Genomic DNA, 13,121 nt, shown 5'->3' with positions numbered 1-13,121 from the left:
GATGGTTAAGATTGTCAATTTGGCTGGGCCATGAGTCTCATATTTTTGTAGTCATATAAGGTTGCAATCACTTAGTTGTTGAGATTTAATATATGATCACCCCCATGATGGGATCTGCTGTGAGTAACCAATCAGTTTAAGGGGAGCTTCCTTGGGTATGTCACCTGCACTGAGTGTGGGTGGACATTCTGGCAAGGCTGGGGGACTTTTGCTCCTTCTAGATAATGCAGCTTGCTACTGTTCATTTGACCTTCAGTTCTTGGGGCTTGAGTTAGCAGCTTACCTGCTGTCTTGCGAGCTGATCTTGGGATTCATTGATCTTCACAGTCTGTCAGCAACAAATCTGCCCTCTGTCCTGCTGATCTTGGGCTTTCCAGCACCTCAGCCTTCGTGAATCAGGAGAATCCTCTTTTCTGACCCACGGAATTGAGACATTACAGCCTCTATCATTGTGTGAGCCATTTCCTTGATAGAAATGTTTCACTCTCTATATATTTTTATATGCTTTACTGGTTTTGCTTCTCTAGAAAACCCATCCTCAGACACGAAGGAATTCAGAGAGCAGGGACAATGCAGCAGAATTTTGAATCATAAATAGAAGTTATATATGAGGGAAAAAAGAGATAGGAGGGCAGAGAAGAAATTTATAGTTTAGGTGCACACTATTTTGCTTATTTGCTTGTTTTTGCATATATGAACAAAAAACAAACCAACAACATCAAAAACAAAAAAGCCTCTGAGCTTCCAACATGGGTTTTGTGCATGGAAAGGTGGTTTGATTACTTTAAAGTATCCAATAAACTTCAAAAATGTTATGTTTTTGATCTTCCGTAGTTTCTTGAAATGCTTCTGTAAGTGTACGAACTTAAGTGAAATTGCATGTTTTACCAGTTTGTCTCTTTCTTCAAACTCTGACCACTTGAGGGAGGGAACCATGTGTGTTTTCTCCAGAGCCACATCTAGTGCTAAACACAGGGTAGGAGATTGATAATTGTCTGTGAATTGGAAGAAAATTAGACAGAATAAGAGTTAAGAAGTCAGAATGGCATAAAGCATGTTGTATATATATTTTTTATATCTTATCATTCCCTGTATCCTGAACGATGTGGTAGATAATTTAGCTGTAATTGTTGGGCTCTTGCAACATGATACAGAATAACATAGGAGAATCTCCTTAAAAAAATAATCCTGGATGGTAACTAATGTCACAAAACAATTTGTGTATAAAATTTTTAAATAAAAAACTAATTTGAGCTATAAACTTCCACCAAAAACACAACAAAATTAAAAAAAAAGAAAAACCCTTGACCAGTTCATCAGGATTTACCATACCTGGATGAAATATCCCTTAAGAGTTATTTTCTTTTCCTTTGATGGTATGCCATAGACCCCTTTCTCACTACTGAGTCACCCTCTAGAGAACCTCATGACCAGGATCAAGGTGGCCTGAAATCTGGCTATGAATACCAGTCTTGAAAAATTATAAACTCCCCTCCAAGTTAACAAATTGTATTCTGATTTATAACATCAGGCTCCTGTGACCCCTTTTAATGTGAATCAGTCCCTAGAACCTTATTACCCTCAGGGGATAATTTCACTGAGTTTAGTCTACCAGTAAAGCTGAGGTCCAAACCCTGGAATAAGAGACAAAGGCAAAGCAGTAATCATGTCTGGGAAGTTACCTGTTTTCCAAAAATGAATTTAAAAATTATTCTGTTTAGAGTAAATAAAAATGATATTTTTATTCAATCTGACACAAGGATTTCCCAATTTTAGGTTTTATATATGCATACTCTTCTGTTTTCACTAGATTTATCTTTTAGCTGAGCATCTGGTTTGATTTCCCACCACCATTCCCACCGCACACTCTAGTTAGGTTGTCTAACATACTGATATAGTCTAACCATATTTACTGACTCTAGCATTTGGTAAGGAAATGTTACATTCTGCCTCTGTTTCACTGTAGAAACCAAGCTAGTATATCATTTCCATAAAATGCCAATCCAAAGCTTATTTTAAAAATCCAGGATATTAGGAAATAGTTTCCAATTTGCACCAGGAGCCATAGTAAAACCATGAGTATTTTAAACCTTATTGCAAGACAACTAATAACTTCTAGGTAATGTTTTTTCTAGAGCTTATTTTTAAAATATTGGTTTTTAAGGTTACCTGAAGTGGACGTATCTTTTTAATTTATGTGAGCATTGTATTGAACGTGAGAATCGAAACCACCCCCACAGCTTAATGTCTACATTAACATGACTTTAGGAGTCCCGTATTTTCATCAGTTTTGATTCCTACCAATACAACTCTTTCAGTATCTTTCCTTTATTGGGAAAAAACGTTTTCACTGAAAACCACAAACAAAAATTATTTTTATATTACTGTGATCCCAGTAGCCCGGGGTTTGTGGAAAGAGATGAAGGCTAACACTTTTCTAATTTTGCCTTTATAAATTATACCATCTAGCATGTATTTGGTTTTCCAATAACCAGAAACAATTCTGTCCAAGCTCAGACATAAAAAGATAAAACTACTGTATAAAGGAGAAAAAAACAGTTAATGTTCGTGAAATTAGATGTTAGAAAGCAAAGATTTTATTGGCACCAGGACCTTTTTTGTCTTTTACAATGGTAATTGTTTTTTAATGAACAAAGATTTAATGAGCACCCCTGAAACTATGGCCCTCTGACACCCTGCTAAGACAAAACTAAAGCCACTCCCTAAATCCACCTTTTAGCCAAAGATCAGACAGGCCTATAGAACAATCAAGAACACATGTGAGGAACGTGCTTCTCAGTTCAATGAAGTATAGGAGACCTAATGAGCAACACCTACCCAAAAGCAAAGATGAGAAGGCAGGAAGTGACAGGAGATCTGGAGGAATGGACATGGGGAACCCTGCGTGTAAATTGAAAAAGGGAGAGTGCTGACATATTGCTAGAATTTCAACCAATGTCACAAAACAATGTGTATAAATTTTTGAATAAGAAGCTAATTTGCACTGTAAACTTTCACATTAAACACAATAAAAAATAGATAAATAAAATAACTAAAAAAACATTAAAAAATTAGCACTGTAGGATAAAAAGTCCTGGGTCAGTGGAAAATGATGCATTGTCTAGAAGATACCCCTCTGAGTTATCTACCTATTCTGATTCAATGTCCAACTGTGTAAATATGAAAAAACTGATAGCAATACAAAATAGTTCTCGTCTTTTATAGATGTGTAAACTATGTTCTGTTTACCAATAGTTTCTCTCCTCCTGGTTTGGTTGCTTTACTGTGGAAGAGGTTAACTTTGTGTCCATTCTCACCTTTGCTTCAATAGTCCTCATCTGTAAACATCTCTGTTCTTTGGATTTTCCTTTGAACTGGTTAAATCTTCCTGGTTCCATTATTGTGAGTTTGAAAAAAGAAATCTTCCTTTCAAGAGCTTACTTTCTAGTGACATAGAAATTCAGTGTTTAACAATTATTTTTAAAAGATATTTAAATCAATAAATGCATTATTATCTTAGTATTGAATTAGCCCAACTTTTGAAAGCCAATAGCTATATTAAAAAATGTAATTGTATTAATATCAGGAGTCGTCAGAGGCTTTTAAAGTTTCACCCAAAAGGATGCCCTTAATCACCACTCCTATTTAACATTGTGTTGAAAGTCCTAGCTAGAGCAATAAGGCACGAAACAGAAATAAAGGGCATCCAAATTAGTAATGAAGAAGTTAAACCACTCCTATTTGCGGGTGATATGATACTATACATAGAAAACCCAAAAGGCTCCACAGGAAAACTACCGGAAGTAATAGAAAGGTTCAGCAGAGTAGGAGTATACAAGAATCATTTGGATTCCTATACGCCAATAAAGAGAACGATGAAACCCGGAAAACAATACCATTTATAATATCCCCCTCCCCCAGATACTTGGGAATATATCTAACCAGGGATATAAAAGACTTATACAGAGAAAACTATAAAACACTACTGCAAGAAACCAAAAGAGATCTACATAAACAGAAAAACATACCACGCTCATGAATAGGTAGACTCGACATTGTAAAAATGACAACTCTACCCAAAGTGATTTACAGATACAATGTAATATCGATCCAAATATCAACAACATTCTTTAAAGAGATGGAAAAACGTATCATTAACTTTATATGGAAAGGGAAGAAGCCCTGAATAAGTAAAGCACTCTTGAAGAAGAAGAATGAAGTAGGAGGACTCCCACTACCTGACCTCAGAACCTAATATACAGCTGTGGTAGTCAAAACAGCTGAAACAGCTACAAGGACAGATACATTGACCAATGGAACAGAATTGAGCACGCAGATGTAAATCCATCCACCTATGGTCACCTATGGCCCAAAGCCCATCAAATGGGGAAAAGACAGTCTTTTTAGCAAATAGTACTGGAAAATATGGAAGTCCATCTGCAAAAACAATGAAAAGAGACCTATACCTCACACCATATACAAAAACTAACTCAAAATGGATCAAAGACCTAAATATAAAGCCCAAAAGTCTAAAGTTCATAGAAGAAAAAACAGGATCAACACTAGAGGCCCTAATACACGGCATGAAGAGGATACAAATCACAACCAACAACACAAAAGGTCCAGAGGATAAGCGAGATAACTGGAATCTTCTAGAAATTAAACACTTATGCTCATCAAAAGACTTCATCAAAAGAGTAAAAAAAGAACCTACAGACTAGGAAAAATTTTTGGCTATTACAAATCAGACAAAGGTTTATTCTTGAAAATCTACAAGAAAATCCAGCACCTCTACAACAAAAAGACAAATAAGCCAATTAAAAAATGGACAAAGGAAATGAACAGACGCTTCACCAAAGAAGACATTCAAAGACCCAACAGACAGAGGAGGAAATGCTCATGATCTCTAGCCATTAAAAAAAAAAAAAAACATTTTTTTTTTTTTAGAGAAATGCAAATCCAAACCACAATGTGATACCTTCTCACCCCACCATTATTGGCACAAACCAATAAAACAGGAAATAACAAATGTTGGAGAAGCTGTAGGGATATCCAAACTCATGCACTGCTGGTGGGAATAGAAAACGATACAACCATTTTGGAAAATGTGATGACGCTTCCTTAGAAAGCTAAAAATAAAAATACCATATGATCCATCAATCCGACTCTTAGGAATATATCGTAGAGAAATAAGACTTGTCACACAAATAGACATATGCACACTCATGTTTACTGCAGCATTCTTCACAATAGTAAAAAGATAGAATCAGCCTAGATGCCCATTAACAGATGAATGGACAAACTCTGGTACATACACACAATGCAGTGTTACACAATGATAAAGAACCATGATGATTCTGTGAAGCATCTCGTAACATGGATGACATGGATGAATCTGGAGGGCATTATGTTGAGTGAAATGAGTCAATCACAAAAGGACAAATATTGTATGAGACCACTACTATAAAAACTCATGAACAGGTTTCTATAGAAAAAGAAACAGTCTTTGATGGTTATGGGGGAGAGGAGGGTTGGGGATGGGATAAGCGGTAACTTGGGCAACCTGTAAGACAGCATAGCATACTGGGGAAGCCAGCACAACCTGTACAAGCAAAGCTTATGGTAGTTCCATAGACACATCCAAACTCCCTGAAGATCCAAATCCCTGGGCCAAAGGCTGTGGGGACCATGGTCATGGGGAGCATCCAGCTCAATGGGCATAACATTCTTTACAAAGAACGTGTTCTACGTTCTACTTTGCTGAGTAGCATCTAGGGTCTTAAAAGCCTGTGAGCGGCCACCTAGGATACTCCACTGATCTCACCCCTTTGGGAACAAGGAATAATGAAGAATACTAAAGATACAAGGGAAAGATTAGTCCCAAGGACTAAGGGACCGCATCTAACATGGCCTCCACCAGATTGAGTCCAGTACATCTAGATGGTGCCTGGCTACCACCACTGACTGCTCTGGCAGGGATCACAATAGAGGGCCCCTAACAGAGCTGGAGAAAAATGTAGAACAAAATTCTAGCTCAAGAAGCAAGACCAGACTTGCTAGGCTGACAGAGAATGGAGAAACTCTGAGAGTATGGCCCCCAGATACCCTTTCAGCTCAGTAATGAGGCCACTCCTGAGGTTCACTCTTCAGCTAATGATTGAAGGCCCATGGAACAAAACAAGTCTAAAGAGGCTCCCCAGTCCTGGGGCAGGGACTGGAAGGCAGGAGGGAATGGGAAAGCTGGTATTTGGGAACCCAATGTTTAGAAGGGAGAATGTTGACATGTCGTGGTATTAACCAATGTCATACAACATTGTGTGTACTAACCTTTTGATGAGAAACTAGTTTGTTTTGTAAACCTTCATTCAAAGTACAATAAAAAAAAAATAAAAATAAATTTGACCTAAAAGAGTAATGAAACAAACTTTTGTTTCCACTTTTACATTATCAAGATTTTCCAAAATTCAGCACATAATAGATGCCAACAGATTTTAATTACTAATATATTTAGATAATTTATGTTAATTAGTCTATAATAACTTCACTTCTTAACATATATATATATATATATTTTTTTTTTTGGCCAAGACTGTATGTTTTGTTTCTCACATACGAATAACAGATGATTTAATAAATTAGAACAATGGAAGGTGCCAAGCAAATAGCCATAATTTCCTAAGATGTAAAACATATCGTTCTCACAGTACATTTTGGTATTCTGTGGTGACTGCATAGCGTGGAGAAGAAACACAAAATTACTTTACTCTTGTTACATGGTGGATGGTGTTAAACACGATCTATGCTAATGGTCGGATTTTTGCCCTATAAAAATAGATTTTATTTTCTTATGTACAATAAAGACTGTAAGCACGCTAGTAGCATAATCAGAATAGCCAATGACAAAGAAATGGCCTAGAGCTATGCTTCCCAAACTTTGCACATTGGAATCACTTAAGGATATTTATAAAATAACGGTTTGCTGGCTCACACCCACAGACAATATGATTTAATTCCTATGGGATGCCACTCAGGCATCAGAGTTTTTAAAAGATCTGCTGGGGATTCCAATGTACAGCAATATTTGGGGATCATTGGGAGCTTTCTACTCCAAGTCTGGTCACTGTATCAGCAATATCTACAGAACCAGGGAGATGGTTAGAAGCACAGAATCTTCAGACACACTCAAATCTACTGAAAGAGAATCTGCATTTTAGCAAAATATTGAGGCCAACTCCTATGCACATTACAGTGTGAGAAGTATTGGTTTAGAGCAGTGTTACTCAAAGGGTGGTCCATTCACCAGTAGTATCAGCAGCACCCAGGAGCCCACTAAAAATGCAATGTTCTTGGAACATACTCTAGACCTACTAAATCAGTATCTCTGGGGGTCACGTCCAGAAATCTGTGTTTTAACAAAAGCTCTAGGAGATTCTTAGGTGTACTGTATATACTAAATAAAAACCTGCATTTTCACCAGATTCCTAGGTCATCTATCAGCTCATTAAGATGATAAAGGGACTGACCTAGGGAATGTAAGAAACGAACGGTTACTGCTCCAAGTTAGGAAACATAACTTGTTCTCTCTCCAAACCAATTTGTGATGGCCCTGAGATAAATGGGAATGACTTGTCTGCATCAATACAAACAATTTTGCTCAGTTGTGGTACCATTTTGGCCAGTAGAAATGATAACCTCAAACATTAAGTGTTTTTTGCCTTATGGAATACACCCACTCCTCACCTATTGGCATGGTTAGGTTTATTTTTAAAAATGTATCATCTGGCTTTTGTTCCGAATCCTTTTTTCTATTCATTCCGACTTGGTTGCCTTTACTTAAAAGGTGAAGGAACAGTCCCCAGAACGTCAAAGTAATATAAAACATCATACTTTTTAAATAAAGCATAAATTCAAGTACGCTTACATCTAATTCAAGACCTCACATTTTCTACTATTTACATTGCCTTCAAAACAGTATTTTGGGTCTTCACATGAGAGCTATGGTAGGGAGGAAAGCAGAAAGAAACAAAATAAAACAACTCATCCCTGATCGTTGGGGACAGAAATCAGGATCTTGCATTAGTTGTTTTCGAATCCCTACATACAATACTTGGATTACCTTCCACAGATAATGAAGTCTCTAAAGCTATCAATTAGGGACCTACCTAATAAAAAGTTACTGTCAGATAGGACGGAAAGTGAACAGGGAATGAATGCCTCTTACCTTAAACAAACCTGTAGGAATGTATCTACAATCTATTACCTATCGGTCTGTCTGTCTGTCTGCCTATCTATCTGTCTATCATCTATGTAGAGCTTTGACACCAAGACAAAAATCTTGTTGTTGTTGTTGTCTATCGTCTCATACTTCTCCTATTATGTATCCTATACACACATCCTGGAAACCCGGGCGGCATAGTGGTTAAGTGCAATGGCTACTATCCAAAAGGTCAGCAGTTCAAACGCACCAGGCGCTCCTTGGAAACCCTATGAGGCAGTTCTCCTCTGTTCTATAAGGTCGCTATCGCACCAGGCGCTCCTTGGAAACCCTATGAGGCAGTTCTCCTCTGTTCTATAAGGTCGCTATGAGTCGAAAAAGACTCGACGGCGATTTTCTTCTTTTTAAACACGTCCTGACTTTCATCTGACATCCTTTCTTTCACGGCCGGCAGAAAGAATAGAAGAGGGGTATACTATGTGAGAGAGAGAAAGAAGAGGGCAACCAGAGAAGACAAGAAAGGGAAAAAGAGGTTGGGGTGGAAGGGGAGCGTGCGGAGGGAAGGAAACTGGAGGAGTGTGGAAAACGCTCCAGCCGTCTGCGTAATCTTGCAGAAAAAGTGAAAATGCCGAAAACAGGATTGAACACGGAATATGTAAGTCCGGAGCATGGGACCAATCTCCACTAATATAACTCCTTAAAATAAAATGTGGGCGACAGATACTCTGGGCATCGCAGAAAGCTGCTGAAAGACCCTTTCAACCCCGCGCGGATAAAATCTGCATCCCAAGTCCTCTACTCCTTACAGCCTATCCTGTAACTCTGGGGTCTTCAGGGGCAGGCTTGGGGGACGCGGGGATGGGGTCATTGGGAAAAGGGGATGTGGGGTGGGTGGCGTGGCCTCCGGTCTTTACGATTGCATTAATTCTGTTGTCCAGGACAAGTTCCAGGTTCTCTGTAAAATGTATTCTTTCCTGCTTTTCTGTTTTAGAAATAATCTTTTTCTCTTTTGTGAACGAACCAGTTTTCAGTCATTTTTTATGGTTGCCATCCTGCAAGGGGTTGGAGGAGGTGTCAGGATGGTCCAGTGGTCTAAGTCCCCAAATTCAAGCATTCGCTTCCCGCGCTCCAGTTTTCTGGTCTCCAGATGGAGCCGTGGGTTCGAGTCCCACTTCTGACATTATTTCCTTTTGTTCCTGCCAGGCTTCCTTAAAAGTTGAACCTTGGAGCCCACAACAGCAGAGGTTTCTTCTTACTCTTGCCGGCTTAACTCTCCTCATGCTCTTAACCAGCTCCTCCTATCTGCCTCGCCCCATCCCGCCACCCCCCCCAACCCAAGTACTAGGCCATCACTCTCCGTTTCTTGGCCTTTACTCTCTTCCCACTGTCCATAATGCAATCCTTTTTGCCTCAAAGATGCCCAGCCCCGAATACTCTTGCCAAGGGCCTAGCGACTCTGTACGGATCTCACAGCAAAGCATAGCAAAGAAAGAGGCATCTCTGGCAACTCAAACCAAACAGTTGACAAACAAAAAGACCTGAACTAGAGAATTCTGGAATGTTTCCAGAGTCTTTCGGACGAAATTTAAAGCCCTGCAGCGCCTGATGCAGGAGAAAGCCATGCAAGAGGCAAGAGCAGTGGGGAAGCCACAGGTCAGGCAACACCTGGACACCAGGAAGAGAAGCCCTCTTCCTCCCGCAACACCTAGCCAACATTTTCTCCTGACAAATCCTCAGGGCTAGGAAGCCAAGGAAAACTACTTTAATGGCTCAGATTTATTCTCACAAAGCAGGGAAAAGGATGATTTGGGGCTGAGAGAAAATAAATCCATACTCAGCACTGTTGTTCTTGTTAGGTGCCATTGAGTCATTCCGACTCATAGCGACCCTATGAACAACAGACAAAACACTGCCAAGTCCTGAGCCATCCTTACAAACCTTGCTATGCTTGATCTCATTGTTGCAGCCACTGTGTCAATCTACCTAGTTGGGGGTCTTACTCTTTTCCGCTGATCCTGTACTCTGCCAAGCATGATGTCCTTCTCCAGGGACTGATCCCTCCTGACAACATGTCCAAAGTATGTAAGATGCAGTCCTGCCATCCTTGCTTCTAAGCAGCATTCTGGTTCTACTTCTTCTAAGACAGATTTGTTCATTCTTTTGGCAGTCCATGGTACATTCAATATTCTTTGCCAACACCGCAATTCAAAGGCGTCAATTCTTTTTTGGTCTTCCTTATTCATTGTTCAGCTTTCACATGCATATGGTGCTATTGAAAATACCATGGCTTGGGTCAGGTGCACCTTAGTCTTCAAGGTGACATCTTTGCTTTTCAAAACTTTAAAGAGGTCCCTTGCAGCTGGTTTACCCAATGCAACTCTTTTTTTGATTTCTTGACTGCTGCTTCCATGGATGTTGATTGTGGATCCAAGTAAAATGAAATCCTTGACAACTTCAGTCTTTTCTCCGTTTAGCATGATGTTGCTCATTGGGCCAGTTGTGAGGATTTTTGTTTTCTTTATGTTGAGGTGTAATCCATACTGAAGGCTGTGATCTTTGATCTTCATTGGTAAGTGCTTCAAGTCCTCTTCACTTTCAGAAAGCAAGGTTGTGTCCTCTGCATAACATAGGTTGTTAATGAGTCTTCCTCCAATCCTGATGCCCCATTCTTCTCCATATAGTCCAGCTTCTCATATTATTTGTTCAGCGTACAGATTAAATAAACCAAAACAGATTGAATAGGTATCGTGAAAGAACACAACCCTGACGCACACCTTTCCTGAATTTAATCCAATCAGTATCCCCTTGTACTGTCCTAACAACTGCCTCTTGATCTATGTAAAGGTTCCTCATGAGCACAATTAAGTGTTCTGGAATTCCCATTCTTCGCAATGTTATCCATAGTTTGTTATGATCCACATAGTCGAATGCCTTTGCATAGTCAATAAAACACAGGTAAACATCCTTCTGGTATTTTCTACTTTCAGCCAGGATCCCTCTGACATCAGTAATGATATCCCTGGTTCCACGTCCTCTTCTGAAACCGACCTGAATTTCTGGCAGTTCCCTGTCGATATACTGCTGCAGCTGTTTTTGAATGATCTTCAGCAAAATTTTCCTTGCGTGTGGTATTCATGATATTGTTCTATAATTTCCACATTCGGTTGGATCGCCTTTCTTGGGAATAGGGATAAATATGGATCTTTTCTAGTCAGTTGGCCAGAAAGCTGCCTTCCATATTTCTTGGCATAGGCGAGTGAGCACCTCCAGCGCTACATCTGTTTGTTGAAACATCTCAATTGATATTCCATCAATTCCTGGAGCCTTGTTTTTCTCCAATGCCATCAAAGCAGCTTGGGCTTCTTCCTGCAGTACCATCAGTTCCTGATCATATGCCACCTCTTGAAATGGTTGAACATTGACTAATTAATTCTTTTTGGTATAACGACACTGTGTATTCTTTCCATCTTCTTTTCATCCTTTCTGGGTCGTTTAATATTTTCCCCATGGAGTCCTTCACTATTGGAAATCGGGAACTTGAATTTTTTCTTCAGTTCTTTCAGCTTGAGAAACGCCGAGCATGTTCTTCCCTTTTGGTTTTCCATCTCCAGCTCTAAGCATATGTGATTATAATACTTTACTTTCTCTTCTCGAGACGCCCTTTGTAATCTCCTGTTTAGTTCTTTTACTTCACCAATTCTTCCTTTTGCTTTAGCTGCTCGATGTTTGAGAGCAAGTGTCAGAGTCACCTCTGACATTCACCTTGGTCTTTTCTTTCTTCTCAATGACCTCTTGCTTTCCTTTCCTCATGTACGATGTCCTTGATGTCATTCCACAATTCGTCTGGTCTTCAGTCACTAGTGTTCAATGCGCCAAATCTGTTCTTCAGATGGTCTCTAAATTCAGGTGGGATATACTCAAGGTCATATTTTGGCTCTTGTGGACTTGTTCTGATTTTCTTCAGTTTCAGCTTGAACTTGCATATGAGGAATGGATGGTCTGTTCCACAGTCGTCCCCTGGCCTTGTTCTGAATGATGATATTGAGCTTTTCCATTGTCTCTTTCCACAGGTGTAGAAAATTTGATTTCTGTGTGTTCCATCTGGTGAGGTCCATGTGTATAGTCACCGTTTACATTGGTGAAATAAGGTAGTTGCAATGAAAAAGTCATTGGTCTTGCAAAATTCTATCGTTCGATCTCTGGCATTGTTTCTATCCCCAAGGCCATATTTTCCAGCTACTGATCCTTCTTCTTTGTGTCCAACTTTCACTTTCTAATCGCCAGTAATTATGAATGCATCCTGATTGCATGTTTGATCAATTTCAGACTGCAGCAGCTGATAAAAATCTTCTATTCATCTTTGGCTCTAGTGGTTGGTGCGTAAATTTGAATAATAGTCGAATTAACTGGCCTTCTTTGTAGGCGTATGGATATTATCCTATCACTGACAGGGTTGTACTTCAGGATAGATCTTGAAACATTCTTTTGGACAATGAATTCAACAGCATTCCTCTTCAAGTTGTCATTCCCAGCATAGTGGACTGTATGATTGTCCGATTCAAAATGGCCAATACCAGCCCATTTCAGCTCACTAATGCCTAGGATATTGATGTTTATGCGTTCCGTTTCATTTTTGAAGATTTCCAATTTTCCTAGATTCATACTTCGTACACTCCATGTTCGGATTATTAATGGATGTTTTCAGTTGTATCTTCTCATTTTGAGCCACGCCACGTCAGCAAATGAGGGTCCCAAAAGCTTTAGTCCACCTACGTCATTAAGGTCGACTCTACTTTGAGGCGGGAGCTCTTCCCCAGTCATCTTTTGAGTGCCTTCCAACCTGGGGGGCTCATCTTCCAGCAGTATATCAGACAATGTTCTGCTGCTATTCATAAGGTTTTCACTG

The sequence above is a fragment of the Elephas maximus genome, chromosome 1 (genome assembly GCF_024166365.1).
Source record: "Elephas maximus indicus isolate mEleMax1 chromosome 1, mEleMax1 primary haplotype, whole genome shotgun sequence".
Classification (NCBI taxonomy): domain Eukaryota; kingdom Metazoa; phylum Chordata; class Mammalia; order Proboscidea; family Elephantidae; genus Elephas; species Elephas maximus.
This window is presented reverse-complemented; position numbering follows the sequence as displayed.